General features: G+C 45.2%; 1 pseudogene; it reads right to left on the reverse strand.

Moving 5' to 3' along the window:
* Positions 1-1,212: 1,212 nt before the first annotated feature.
* LOC116282876 (acylphosphatase-1 pseudogene) lies at positions 1,213-3,094 on the reverse strand (annotated as a pseudogene).
* Between the last annotated feature and the right edge of the window lie 2,857 nt (positions 3,095-5,951).

The raw sequence follows: 5,951 nt of genomic DNA on the forward strand, positions 1-5,951 counted from the left end.
TTGTCACACAGAGTCGTCACACAGACTGAATGAGACTCAGGAGAAAGATGCCTTGTCTTGTGCTTCAGCAAACATTGCTTCCCGACCCCGTTCTCTCTCCAGAGCTTGGCCCCATCATTTCTAATCTCCCATCTCCAGGCCAATCTTTTCACTCAGAAACAAGATCTTAACACATTTCCTGTATTGTCCAACATTCAAATGAACATAAATCCCATATGTTCAGGATGTTCTTAACTTCTCTGGGACTCAGTGTTCTTATCTGTAAAATGGGGAAAACCCTCCCTACCTCCCAGGAGGTCTTGGGGGATTAAAGGAGACAAGGCAGGTGAAGTATCTAGCAGGATGCCCAGCCCGTGACATGTGCTTCACATCATCTCAGTGGTTTCTAGATAGCTATCATCTGAATTCCCAGGAGGCAGCTGACATCCTGTGGATGCCCTGGGAGGGGCCACACCTGCAGCAGAAATACTGGCAAGTTTGAGCCTGGCTTCACAGGACCCTCCAGGGTGCTCCGCAGCAGTTCCAAAAGATGGATTTAGGAGGCATGTTCTCTTTGCTGTGTCTTTTTAACTTGCTTTGCTTTGATTTTTCCATTTGCTGCTTAGTGTGTACGAGTTACCTGCCTCTGTGATCTGTACATTAAATACGACTCAGCGTGAGGAGGAGGCTGTGTTCATTCATTTTTTCCCCCTCTTTCTGTTCATGAAAACAAGGCTTTAAATATGCTTTGGGCTGCTACATAGTCTACTTTTTTTTTTTTTCTGTCTCAATAGGAAGGGATTTTTGGATGGGTAAGCTTGGATAAGGGGGATCAGCTCTCTGGAATTGGGGATTAGCATGTTTGAATTCAATAGGTGTGATTGACATCTACCATTTTGTCTGCTCTACCTTCTTATATTGAGAATAGAAGCCAAAGTTCTTGGCTTGTTCCTTCCTCAGGGCCTTTGCACATGCTGTTTCCTCTACCAGGAATGTTCTTCACTCTATAGTCTTACTTCTTCTTGCGTTTTTATTTCTTCATAAATATTGTTTATAATATTTCAATATTGTAAGTATTATTTTTAAGGTTCTAGGGTATTTTTAGCAATTAGAATTGTCTGTTGGTGTAATCCTTCCATCCATACATGTGATATACAGTAATATTCACATACCTGATACTAAAATAACTAACTGATAAATTCTAATATTGAACACAGAATAGTTCTATCTCTGTTAACAGTAAAAAACAAAACCACTGAGATTTATCTTGGAAAATTGAAATTCAGGCCATTGTTTCACAATGTGGCAAGCTGCGCAGTCCAACTTTAAGATGACCTTCTTACTGTTGAAGTTTGCTCTGTCAGTGTGTGATCTGGGACTTCCTCTGGTCTCAAGCATTCCTGCAGATGGTGCACCTTGGAGATGGGACCTTGTATTTGGCTTTGCACTGTGTCCCATTCAGTATTCTGGACCCAATCTCCCAGTCGCAGGTTTTTGTCCTCAACCTGGTGTACTTGTGGACAAAACCCCTAGCACCTTTCCCAAAATGTGCTGATCCACCACTATCAGGGCATCCCCTTCTGAAATGCTTAAGCCCTTGTCATCTCCCTCACAGTCTTCTGGGAAAACCACTGAACTCTGAAGCTGAGAGTGGCTAGATATTATTTATAAATGATAAATAATTCTTTGTTTCTTTTTCAGAGAGGCGTTCCCCAAACCGCTTATCTAAACCCACCCCCTCTGCCCCGCCCCGCAATGCGATCCCCTCCTCCCGGTTTATTTTCCTACATAGTGGCCAAGAGTGGACTGTGTGGCTCCCATCCCTCCCACCAGTCAGATGCACTGCTGCAGGGGTGGGGGTCCTCAGGGTCCCCACTCTTCATCCTCTTTTTTTTAATTGAAGTACACTTGATTTACAGTGTTGTTAGTTTCCGGTGTATAGCATAGTGATTCAGTTATACATATATTTATATACACACACACACATACACGTATATATTCTTTTTCATTATAGGTTATGACAAGATATTGAATATACTTCCTTGTACTATACAGTAAGACCTTGTTGTTTATCTGTTTTATGTACAGTAGTTTGTATCTGCTAATCCAAAATTCCTAATTTATCCCTCCCTAAACTCTTTCCCTTTTAGTAAACATACATTTATTTTCTATGTCTGAGTCTGTTCTTGTTTTGTAAATAAGTTCATCTGTGTCTTTTTCTTGATTCCACATATAAGTGGTATCATATGGTATTTGTCTTTCTCATTCTGACTTACTTCACTTAGTATGATAATCTGTAGGTCTATCCATGTTGCTGCAAATGGCATTATTTCATTCCTTTATGGCTGAGTAGTATTCCATTGTGTGTGTGTGTGTGCGCGTGCGCGTGCGTGTGTGTATGTGTATAAAATATATATATATACCACAACTTCTTTATTCCAGCCATCTGTCAATGGACATTTAGGTTGCTTCCATGTCTTGGCCATTGTAAATAGTTCTGCTAAGAACACTGGGGTGCATGTATCTTTTTGAGTTAAAGTTTCATTTGGATATTTGCCCAGGAGTGGGATGGCTGGATCATAGGATAAGTCTATTTTTAGTTTTTTAAGGAATCTCCATACTGTTTTCCATAATGACTGCACCAATTTATATCTACACCATCAGTATAGAAGGGTTCCCTTTTCTCCACATGCTCTCCGGCATTTATCATCTATCTTCACTCTCATTTTTATATAATAACATCTCACTTTATTGAGCATGGCTCTGTACCAGGTTCTTTTCCGAGTGCCTTGCGTGAATGAACTCATTGAATCTTCACAGCAATCCTGTGAGCTGGGCACAAATCACGTCCCCACTTCCAGATGAGGAAACTGAGGCCCGGGCATGGACAATAGCTTGCTTGAGATCACACAGCTAGTAAGTGGAAAAACTGAGATTTGCACTCAGGTGGCTCTGGCTCCAGGCCCCCCGGATGCCAGTGTGGTCCCTGCAGCACCAGGACTGGAGGGGGGAGGTTGCTGGCCCAAGTTGTGCAGCCCCTTTGGGAGACACTGGCCTAGAACTCAGGCTCCCCTCCAGACGGGGCTCCTTTCATACCTTCAGGTGGCGTGGCCATGTGGGAAGGGCATGGGATCAGGAGTCAGCCTGGCCTGGGTTGAAATCCTGCCTCCAGCCCAGTGTCCTGCTGGGCCCAGTGGCCTGGGAGCTGAGCACCTGCCCTGACAGCACTGGGCATTGAGGGAGAGGACAGGGCCACCTAGGTCCCCATGTGTCTTCCCCATGCCTTCTGAGTCTTACCAGAAAGAACTGGGGTCACCTCCCAATCTCCCTGCCCTCAGCTTCTGACACTGGCCCTGCAGAGTTGACGGTGGCTTATCTGGTGACGTCAGAATTGCAGCCACTTGAGTCTAAGCTCCCCAGGCTGGAAGCATCTGCTTGCCTATGAATTTTGAAGCCGTGGATGGTGGGGCAGGTCTTTACAGATTTGCAAATCATCCTCCCTAGCCATGCGCCCACCACCACCTACCTCTAGGGCCTTTTGCCCCCAGTGGTTCAATGTGCCTGGCAGTACCTTGAAGTGGAAGCAGTACCAGGCCTGGAGTTAGAATACCTGGACCATGTTTAGGCACTCTGATACCTGCTCGCTGGGCGACTTGGAGGTTAGTTAATCAGCCTCTCTGAGCATCCATTCTACCATCTCTAAAACTGCCTTCCTTTTAAAGGGCTGTTGTGAGGATTTTCAAACTTTTCCACCAAGGTGAAACGTAATGGCAAAAGAGGAAAAAGGTACTCTGGGGTGTTGAGCGTGCAGCTTCATGCAGCCTGTTACAAGCTCGCAATTTATTTGAAGTCTCACTGTAGCTTAAAAATTGGTGTACGTTTTGCATTCTGCTCCATCATATACCCATGTTGTTTCTCTTAACACAAAGACAGTGCTTGAAGTTATTTACCATTGGGTAATTTTAATGCCAGCAAGATGGGCCATGTGTCATGTGGCTCTGCAAACTCCCTGGCCCCTGGATTGGTGCCCCCAGGAGTGTGTGCACCCCAGTTTAAGAAGCATTTGTGTGAGAAGAGTGGTCTGGAGAGAGCAAAAAAAAAAAAATGGCTACATAAAGGTTAGAGTTTTAATGTGATTGTTGGCAGTCATGGGAAGAGGAAGAGAGAGCAAGATGGATGAAGGAAGAAAAAGAAGGGTATGCAGAGATGGATGGGGCAGGGTGGCAGTCAGGCTGTGAATGCAGACCCCAGATGGCGGGGCTCCATCTGGATCCTAGACCTTACCTGTCCTCCTGGGGGGCACCTCTTTTCTCCCGACCTCAATTTAGAGGACCTGAGAGAAGATCTCTAAGCCTCTGTGGTCTATGTCAGCCCCAGAGAGCTTGTGTGAAGACTGGGGTGGGTGGGAGCCCAGCTCCTAGGGGCCAATCAGTAGGCACAGGGGCTGGACTCCACCCTGGCACCATTGCATTCTCCTGTTTCCTCTACAGTTGGGGGCTCAGCAGTCTTGATGCTTCTCGGGAGGTTGCTGGCTCTTCAGTATCACAGTGAGCCATATATTCATCCCCTCCTTTGGCTTAGGGTGGCTTTCCTGCAACTGCCGTCCTCCCCAGAATGTCTTCTTCAGCACTAGGGGTTGGTGCTCCATAGTCCTTTCATGACAAGTGGGTGAAATCCCTCCAGCAACCATCCAAAATCGTCCTTGCAGTCCCTTCACGTGAATGTTCCCAGGAGAGCCATGGCCCTATCCCAGAATTCCTCAAGTGGGTATGCAGATTAGGCTCCACTGCACCCTGGGCTAAACAAGATGCAAAGCTTCTTTTGTCTGTTTTTCTGCTCCTTTTGGTATCTTTGCAAAATTGCAAAGCTCCCATGCAGAAATGTGCACATGGCACAATATTACAAAATGTCTGAAAGCAAATATTTCCAAAGAATTGTGGGAGCACAAGCAAACACCTTCCTTTCTTCCTCTGTTATTTTTGGGCAAAAGCAGATAATGAGTTACCCTTTTCACAATCAATGTTCAGTGGATTTTTGGCTACATTATTCGGAGCAAATATAAACAGGGTAAGTTAAAGGCATAGATTATTGCAAAATAAAATTGGGATACATGAAGCTTAAAACTCTTAATTTTAAACTACTCACAATCGGCCAGAACTTGATCCTCTGTAATTCTTTGCAAACAGCGTTTGCATTTTATTATCGAATGTGTTTTATAGTGGCGTAGGATGAGATTTGGCTCATGTTTTTGCATAAATATAATAAAAGGAGGCTTCCCAGTGAACATAGATTTGGGAAATAGTGTTTACTTATTTCTCTCAATTCAAAAGAGTGTGAACTGGAAATTTTTTGTTTCAGTAATTTTTTTTTTTTGAAACACAAAGGCTGGGTATTGTTTCTTTCTACGAAGAGCACAAGCCAATCTGGAGACAATTATGGTTTTGTATTTCTCTCTGGGGAGCGCAGGCCCATACCGTGAACTTGCCAATCAGCAGACAAGGCTCCATGCTGCCCAGATGGGCTGTGGACTTGGCATAGAGATGACAGGGAGCCAGGGCTCCTGGCTTGGGACAGGAAACCCGTCTCCCCTGGGGCAGGCAGACCCGGGAGAACCTTCTGAGGGTGAGGGTCTTGTGGAATAGAGGCTGAGGAGGGGGCGGGTGAGAAGGGTGGGGTAGAACCAAGGTATGAGATGGGTACTTTTACCACTTTTCTTGGCTGAGAGACCTGCTGAGATTATAAGGAGGGGAGATGCTTATTTTGAGTGGGTCCTGAAATCTCAAAAACGCCACTTTGGGTCTAGAGCAAGTAGGAGACTGTAAAGAAATGGTGAGGAGTCTGGAGTCAGCCAGGTCTAAGCTGGATCTGAATCCTTTCTCTGCCACTCAGTAGCTCTTTGGGCAAAAGGCTTCACCTCTTGGAGCCTCAGTTTCCTCCTCTGCAGAATGGGATGCTAATTGGACTTACTTCAA

This window comes from Vicugna pacos, chromosome 13 (assembly GCF_048564905.1).
Source record: "Vicugna pacos chromosome 13, VicPac4, whole genome shotgun sequence".
NCBI lineage: Eukaryota > Metazoa > Chordata > Mammalia > Artiodactyla > Camelidae > Vicugna > Vicugna pacos.